A 9,574-nucleotide genomic window follows, 5' to 3' on the forward strand; every position below is an offset into this window, starting at 1 on the left:
CCTTCACTAAATCTAGATCCGACCAACCTGCACACAAACTATTCAGTGCTTAGCAGATGCGCTCCTATTCACGTGTCCAAACTTAAGATCATGACACACTTATATGCTTGGTCGTTGCCAAGTAACCAACCAAGTTGAGGTTTGTTTTTTTCCTTGATTAATCTGCTGCTCCTAATAGAAAAATAGCATGCCAAGTAGAGTAATTTATTTGACAAGTACACGAGTCTGCTTATTTACAAGCAGTGTTAGAACACACACACACACACACACACACACACACACACACACACACACACACACACACACAGAGAGAGAGAGAGAGAGAGAGAGGGAGAGATCTTGTGTGAAACTTAATGAGGGCGGAGGAGAATTTTGTGAGTCGTTCAACTTGCTTTGAACACCGGAACCCTGGCGACCACGAAAATCATTGAGGTTACTCTACTGAGTGTGGATTGAAATTTCTAGCTAGAATTTGGACTAGAGCAGCAAAGCAGTTATAAGGAGGAGAACAGAGCAGTGAGTTGGTAGCTTGCCTTGTGCGTCGTGGAGCTCAGGGTCGGAGTCGACCATGTCCTCCTGGTCAAGCTCGGGTATGGTGGCCCACACGTGCCAGTCCTCGTCATCCCCGCCCATGGAGGGCGTCTGCCTGCTGCCTGGCATAAAAGAAATAACAAACCGGTCGGTCACACTGGAAAAGGAACAATTTTAATTGTCAAATTCATTAAACTAGACTAAGTCGTAAAGGTCATCTTGGATGCATTGAAAATTAGAAGACCATCAGCACAACAATAACAGATTGAAAAGGGCTCTTTTTACAGCCAATACAGGTGATAATTAATTGCTAATCCATATATAATGAGCACAAATATCTGGTTTCAAAGAGTGCAAGTTAGTATATGGTGTTTTGAACTGCTACAAGTTCAGATCAGATTTCATATGTAGTAATTTCTAGCTGCATTAATAGCCACTTTAAATATATTTCATGAAAAGCAAAAACAAGCTACTACATCAGATTGATGATTTGTTTAATTAGGTTCAGATATATGCCGAAGCATCATTATGCATGCTGAACAATAAATATCATAGCTAGCTTGCACAACCAGTCATGCGGCAATGTGAAATAAGAGTACACTGCACCATGTAATGGAAAACATGTTGCTGCCTTTTAACACTCATTTCTGTGCATGAGTGATCTTGGGAAGATCCTGGCAGAAAAAGAAAAGAGGGAACCATTAGTTCCTCAAGTCCAAGGCAGTTAAATAAACAGTACTAGTCTTTCCCCATGTAAAAAAACCAAACAAGGCCTAGAGCTACAGCTATCTGTATACTACATCAAAAGGCAGGGCCGTTTCAAGAACTGCAGTCTAAAATTGAACATACTGTAGTTGAGCAAAACGAAATATGTTGCGGCCAAATGATTCATTCATATGGTTTACTTAGCAGACTACAATACAATGCAGTGTAACTTGTACGGCCGTCCAGAATCATTCAGGTACACATTCAACTGAGTTGTGCAGCTTACTTAGCAAATTAATGGCATTACTAGTATTCATCACTGAGCAACAGAGCCAAATGAACATCAGTTCATATAGGTACTTGCAACAAAGATTTTGCATCAGTCATGAACCGAACAGCATACCAGATGACAAAAAAGAGTAGATCTAGCAACAGGTAAAAAAAAGGTCAGAAACTGTAAGTCATTGCACCCACATCTGGCTCATCTTACCAACTTTTCATTTCACATGTCAAATAATGTACTCCCTCCATTTTTGTATACAACGCCACAAACTCATATTACAGGTACCAAGGTAAAAATCAATGCTATGTTTAAGTCAATGTTGCAAGCTAGCTTGTCACCTTGTTTGTCGTGTTAATTAATGTAGTTTTTCTCTCCCACGCACAACAAGCCAACCCTTTTACTCCTCATTGGTTGATTAATGTTGGGAGTACAAACCAACCTTCTCACTCCGCATGCACACAAAGGATATTAATGTCCTCGGGTTCTAGTACGAGGCAAGCGCCATCAATTTTGCCTCGATTAATGTTAGTGGCCTTGTATAGTTGCAAATTGTAATTTTGATAGTGGCCTTGTACACAAAAATGGAGGGAGTATTATTGTTAATGTCGTCCAGGGTATAAATGCTACAGAGCTGTGCAATTTATCTTGTAGTCATAAATTAACCACACCGAATTCATCACTGATCACCGGATTGGCAAAAGAATATCAGTTCATATAACTTGCAATGAAGAATATGTATTGCAGTGAGTTCATAATGAAGATTCTCTATTGAAATTGTGAATCTCACATACACTGCATTGCCATTATCAAATGACAGAGCAGAAACTGTGTTGCTCGCTCATCTTATCATTTGAATCCCCATGGTTCAATCATGGTGGCCTGGCCTGACCAATCTAGCTAGATGCCATTGTTTCTCAAGCTCTAGGAGGATATGCAGCAGGTACCGTTCTTGTAGACGCAATGGTCATGGTCTGGGCAGCAGGCGTCAAGGACGCAGTGGTGATGTTGACGCACCTCCCTGGGCATGATGAGTGATCTTTGGATGATCCTTGCAGAAAAAGGAAAGAACAGGGACCATTAGTTGCTGCAGTCCAAAGCAGTCAAACAAACAGTACTAGTCTTTCCCCATGTAAGCAAAGTGAGCAACGCCTAGAGCTAGAGCTATCTGTATACATCCAAAGGTAGGAGCCTTTTCAATCACTGGACAGTCTAAAACTGAACATACTGTAGTTGAGCAAAAGGAAAGATGCTGCTGCCAATTGTTCATTCTTGTGGTTATATATATAGAACACTTGTCCAAGAAATTGCAAGCTCAGATTTTAGCAGGAAAGTGATTCTCTCGTCTAATTACATGTATGTATATAAGAAAGTCAATTGTTTTTAAAGAAATACAGGTAGTAATTCTGATGAAATCGATCAGTACGGACAAGCTGCCGGCCAGAGGGAGAGTACGTATGTGTAGAGAGTTAATTAGCTAGGTATTTCTTTTATATATCAGTGACACATCATAAATAACTTGTCATTGGCGCGTCTGTACTGGTAGCTTGCACTATCATCTGGTGGTCCAGATTAATCACAGAAAAAACAATAATTTTGGTGGTCCGCCTCAAAGAACGCCCAGCAGTTGTTGGTTTGACAAAAACACAAACAGCTGGCGTGCAAGATTTGATTGATTTGCTTTGCTGAATGGTAAACCAGCCATTTTTTTGATGGTAAAGCTGGATGATTAGGTTTTGCAGAGCAGACCTTGGGCGTTCTTGCCGGTCAGCCTTCCACTCCCATCTTGTCGCCTTGCCGTTCCTGTGGTCATGGACGTCGGGCGCAGATAGAGCAGATCGGATCTGGAGAAGAAAAAGCAAGCATCGGCACATTAGAGAAGAAGCTGCATACTATATATGGAGGAGAGGCGGGATGAGGAAGGAAAGAGGAGTGCATACCTTGCCGTCGGCATGGGAGTCCAAGATCTGCTACCTCGCCGTCGTCAAGGGGCGAGCTCCCCCATGTGCCCTGACTCACTTTTCTGTGCATGAGTGATCTTGGGATTATTCTGGCAGGAAAAGAAAAGAAAGGGAACCATTAGTTCCTCAAGCCCAAGGCAGTTAAACAAGAGTACTAGACTTTCCCCATGTAAAGAACCAAGCAAAGACTAGAGCTACAACTATCTGTATACTACATCTAGAGGAAGGACCCTTTCAAGAACTGCATTCTAAAATTGAACATACTGTAGTTGAGCAAAAGGAAATATGTTGGTGGCAAATGATTCGTTCAGATTGGTTTACTTAACAGACGACAATACAATGGAGCGCAACTTGTACGGTCGTCCAGATTCATTCAGGTGCACATTCAACTGAGGTGTTCAGTTTAATTAGCAAATTAACAACATTACTAGTATACATCACTGAGCAACAGATGGCCAAATGAACATCGGTTCATATAGGTACTTGCAACGAAGATTCCACATCACAGTCATGAACCGAACAGCAGACTAGATGACAAAACAGGGTAGATCTACCAGCAGCTAAAAGAGTCGGAAACTCTCAAGCCATTGCACCGACATCTGGCTCATCTTATCAATATTTTAATACAAATGTCAAAGCAATGTATGGTTCTTAATGGAGTTCAGGGTATATATGCTACAGAGCTGTGTAATTTATCTTGTAATAGTAAATTAACCACATCCAGTTCATCACTGATCACCAGATTGGCAAAAGAATATCAGTTCATATAACTCGCAATGAAGAATATGTATTGCAGTGAGTTCATAATTAAGATTCTCTATTGAAATTGTGATACACACATCCACTGCATTGCTATTACCAAATGACAGAGCAGAAACTGTGTTACTCGCTCATCTTATCATTTGAATCCCCATGGTTTAATCATGGTGGCCTGGCCTGACCAATTTAGATGCCATTGTTTCTGAAGCTATAGGAGGATATGCAGCGGGTACCTTTCTTGTAGACACAGTGGTCATGGTCTTGGCAGCAAGCGTCGAGGACGGAGTGGTCATGTTGACTCACCTCTCTGGGCATGATGAGTGATCTTGGGATGATCCTTGTAGAAAAAGAAAACAACAGGGACCATTATTCGCTCCAGTCCAAAGCAGTCAAACAAACAGTACTAGTCTTTCCCCACGTAAAGAAACAGAGAAATGCCTAGAGCTACGGCTATCTGTATACATCCAAAGGTAGGAGCCTTTTCAATCACTGTACAATCTAAAACTGAACATACTGTAGTTGAGCAAAAGGAAAGATGCTGCTGCCAAACGTTCATTCATTTGGTTATATATATAGAACGAGCTGTTTTACGGTGATTGGGTTAGTACTCGGAGTACTTAGCAGTACTTACATGTCTCATCACGTCTGATTTTTATTAGCCGTCAGATCTTGCGGGGAATTTTAATTGATTAAATTTAATATGTTAATTGCGATAAGGGCATAATGGTCCAGGGGGGAATATCTTTTCTTGAACCGATCACCTGAGGACCAGATCCATGTCTACTCGATCCAGTTCAGAATCCTCCTCCGATCTATTCGTCGCCGCTCGCCGCTCCTGACCTTCTCCATCCTCGACCTGCCCGGCGAGAGGAATAAATTCATCGTCCTCGTCCTCCACCCAACCAACCCCAGCCCCCCACGCCGTCACCGAAGAAGAAGAAGGCCGGATCTGCGCCGGCTGAATCGGCGGCGACCGCGGCGGGCGATCCCATCTCTTCGCGCGTACCATCCTTAAGGTATGAATTCGGCTTGGCGTTCTCCTCGTTCTCTTGGCCGTTGCGCCCCTCCACCGTGCATGCAGTACAACCTCATGTTGGGGAACGTAGTAATTTCAAAAAAATTCCTACGCACACGCAAGATCATGGTGATGGCATAGCAACGAGAGGGGAGAGTGTTGTCCACGTACCCTCGTAGACCGTAAGCGGAAGCGTTAGCACAACGCGGTTGATGTAGTCGTACGTCTTCACGATCCGACCAATCCAAGCACCGAACGTACGGCACCTCCGAGTTCAGCACACGTTCTGCTCGATGACGATCCCTGGGCTCCGATCCAGCAAAGCTTCGGGGATGAGTTCCGTCAGCACGACGGCGTGGTGACGATGATGATGTTCTACCGGCGCAGGGCTGCGCCTAAGCTTCGCGACGATATGACCGAGGTGGAATATGGTGGAGGGGGGCACCGCACACGGTTAAGGAACGATCTGTAGATCAACTTGTGTGTTCTGGGGTGCCCCCTTGCCCCCGTATATAAAGGAGGGAGGGAGAGGTGCGGCCGGCCCCTTTGGGGTGCGCCTGGAGGAGTCCTACTCCCACCGGGAGTAGGACTCCCCCCTCTTGCCTTGGTGGAGAAGGAAAGGGGGGAGGGGAAAGAGGAAAGGGGGGCGCCCCCCCCCCTTCCTTGTCCTATTCGGACTAGGGGCGGAGGGGGCGCGCGGCCTACCCTCCTCTTCTCCCTCATGGCCCACTAAGGCCCATTAACCCCCGGGAGGGTTCCGGTAACCCCCCGGTGTTTCGGTAAAATCCCGATTTCACCCGGAATCTTTCCGATGTCCAAATATAGGCTTCCAATATATCAATCTTTATGTCTCGACCATTTCGAGACTCCTCGTCATGTCCGTGATCACATCCGGGACTCCGAACAAACTTCGGTACATCAAAACTTATAAACTCATAATAAAACTGTCATCGTAACGTTAAGCGTGCGGACCCTACGGGTTCGAGAACTATGTAGACATGACCTAGAACCATTCTCGGTCAATAACCAATAGCGGAACCTGGATGCCCATATTGGTTTCTACATATTCTACGAAGATCTTTATTGGTCAAACCGCATAACAACATACGTTGTTCCCTTTGTCATCGGTATGTTACTTGCCCGAGATTTGATCATCGGTATCCAATACCTAGTTCAATCTCGTTACTGGCAAGTCTCTTTACTCGGTCTGTAACACATCATCTTATTACTAACTCATTAGTTATAATGCTTGCAAGGCTTAAGTGATGAGTATTACCGAGAGGGCCCAGAGATACCTTTCCGACAATCGGAGTGACAAAACCTAATCTCGAATTATGCCAACTCAACATGTACCTTCGGAAACACCTGTAGAGCACCTTTATAATCACCCAGTTACGTTGTGACGTTTGGTAGCACAAAAGTGTTCTTCCGGTAAACGTGAGTTGCACAATCTCATAGTTGAAGGAACTTTGTATAAGTCATGAAGAAAGCAATAGCAACATACTAAACGGTCAAGTGCTAGGCTAACGGAATGGGTCATGTCAATCACATCATTCTTCTAATGATGTGATCCCATTAATCAAATGACAACACATGTCTATGGTTAGGAAACATAACCATCTTTGATTAATGAGCTAGTCAAGTAGAGGCATACTAGTGACTATATGTTTGTCTATGTATTCACACATGTATCATGTTTTCGGTTAATACAATTCTAGCATGAATAATAAACATTTATCATGATATGAGGAAATAAATAATAACTTTATTATTGCCTCTAGGGCATATTTCCTTCAGTCTCCCACTTGCACTAGAGTTAATAATCTAGATTACATAGTAATGATTCTAACACCCATGGAGTCTTGGTGTTGATCATGTTTTGCTCGTGAGAGAGGCTTAGTCAACGGGTCTGCAACATTCAGATCCGTATGTATTTTGCAAATCTCTATGTCTCCCACTTGGACTTGGTCCCGAATGGAATTGAAGCGTCTCTTGATGTGCTAGGTCCTCTTGTGAAATCTGGATTCCTTTGCCAAGGCAATTGCACCAGTATTGTCACAGAAGATCTTCATTGGTCCCGATGCACTAGGTATGACACCTAGATCGGAAATGAACTCCTTCATCCAGACTCCTTCATTTGCTGCTTCCGAAGCAGCTATGTACTCCGCTTCACATGTAGATCCTGCTATGACGCTTTGTTTAGAACTGCACCAACTTACAGCTCCACCGTTTAATAAAAACACGTATCCGGTTTGCGATTTAGAATCGTCCGGATCAGTGTCAAAGCTTGCATCGACGTAACCGTTTACGACTAGCTCTTTGTCACCTCCATATACGAGAAACATTTCCTTAGTCCTTTTCAGGTATTTCAGGATGTTCTTGACCGCTGTCCAGTGATCCACTCCTGGATTACTTTGGTACCTTCCTGCCAAGCTTATTGCTAAGCATACGTCAGGTCTGGTACACAGCATTGCATACATGATAGAGCCTATGGCTGAAGCATAGGGAACATTTTTCATTTTCTCTCTATCTTCTGCTGTGGTCGGGCATTGAGTTTGACTCAACTTCACACCTTGTAGCACAGGCAAGAATCCTTTCTTTGCCTGATCCATTTTGAACTTTTTCAAAATTTTGTCAAGGTATGTGCTTTGTGAAAGTCCTATTAAGCGTCTTGATCTATCTCTATAGATCTTGATGCCCAATATGTAAGCAGCTTCACCGAGGTCTTTCATTGAAAAACTTTTATTCAAGTATCCTTTTATGCTATCCAGAAATTCTATATCATTTCCAATTAATAATATGTCATCTACATATAAAATTAAATATGCTACAGAGCTCCCACTCACTTTCTTGTAAATACAGGCTTCTCCAAAAGTCTGTATAAAACCATATGCTTTGATCACACTATCAAAGCGTTTATTCCAACTCCGAGATGCTTGCACCAGTCCATAAATGGAACGCTGGAGCTTGCACACTTTGTCATTACCTTTTGGATCAATAAAACCTTCCGGCTGCATCATATACAACTCTTCTTCTAGAAATCCATTCAAGAATGCAGTCTTGACATCCATTTGCCAAATTTCATAATTTATGAAATGCAGCAATAGCCAACATGATTCGGACGGACTTAAGCATCGCTACGGGTGAGAAAGTCTCATCGTAGTCAACCCCTTGAAGTTGTCGAAAACCTTTTGCAACAAGTCGAGCTTTATAGACAGTTATATTACCATCAGCGTCAGTCTTCTTCTTAAAGATCCATTTATTCTCAATGGCTTGTCGATCATCGGGCAAGTCAACCAAAGTCCATACTTTGTTTTCATACATGGATCCCATCTCAGATTTCATGGCTTCTAGCCATTTTGCGGAATCCGGGCTCATCATCGCTTCCTCATAGTTCGTAGGTTCATCATGGTCAAGTAACATGACTTCCAGAATAGGATTACCGTACCACTCTGGCGCGGATCTTACTCTGGTAGACCTACGAAGTTCAGTAGAAACTTGATCTGAAGTTTCATGATCATTATCATTAGCTTCCTCACTAATTGGTGTAGTTGTCACAGGAACCGGTTCTCGTGATGAACTACTTTCCAATAATGGAGTAGATATAGTTATCTCATCAAGTTCTACTTTCCTCCCACTCACTTCTTTCGAAAGAAACTCCTTCTCTAGAAAGGATCCATTCTTAGCAACGAATGTCTTGCCTTCGGATCTGTGATAGAAGGTGTACCCAATAGTCTCTTTTGGGTATCCTATGAAGACACATTTCTCCGATTTAGGTTCCAGCTTATCTGGTTGAAGTTTCTTCACATAAGCATCACAGCCCCAAACTTTAAGAAACGACAACTTTGGTTTCTTGCCAAACCACAGTTCATAAGGCGTCGTCTCAACGGATTTTGATGGTGCCCTATTTAACGTGAATGCGGCCGTCTCTAAAGCATAACCCCAAAATGATAGCGGTAAATCAGTAGGAGACATCATAGATCGCACCATATCCAGTAAAGTATAATTACGACGTTCGGACACACCATTTCGTTGTGGTGTTACAGGTGGCGTGAGTTGCGAAACTATTCCACATTGTTTCAAGTGTAGACCAAACTCGTAACTCAAATATTCTCCTCCACGATCAGATCGTAGAAATTTTATTTTCCTGTTACGATGATTTTCTACTTCACTCTGAAATTCTTTGAACTTTTCAAATGTTTCAGACTTGTGTTTCATCAAGTAGATATACCCATATCTGCTCAAATCATCTGTGAAGGTGAGAAAATAACGATATCCGCCGCGAGCCTCAACATTCATTGGACCACAAACATCAGTATGTAT

Source organism: Triticum aestivum, chromosome 6B (genome assembly GCF_018294505.1).
Source record: "Triticum aestivum cultivar Chinese Spring chromosome 6B, IWGSC CS RefSeq v2.1, whole genome shotgun sequence".
Taxonomy (NCBI): domain Eukaryota; kingdom Viridiplantae; phylum Streptophyta; class Magnoliopsida; order Poales; family Poaceae; genus Triticum; species Triticum aestivum.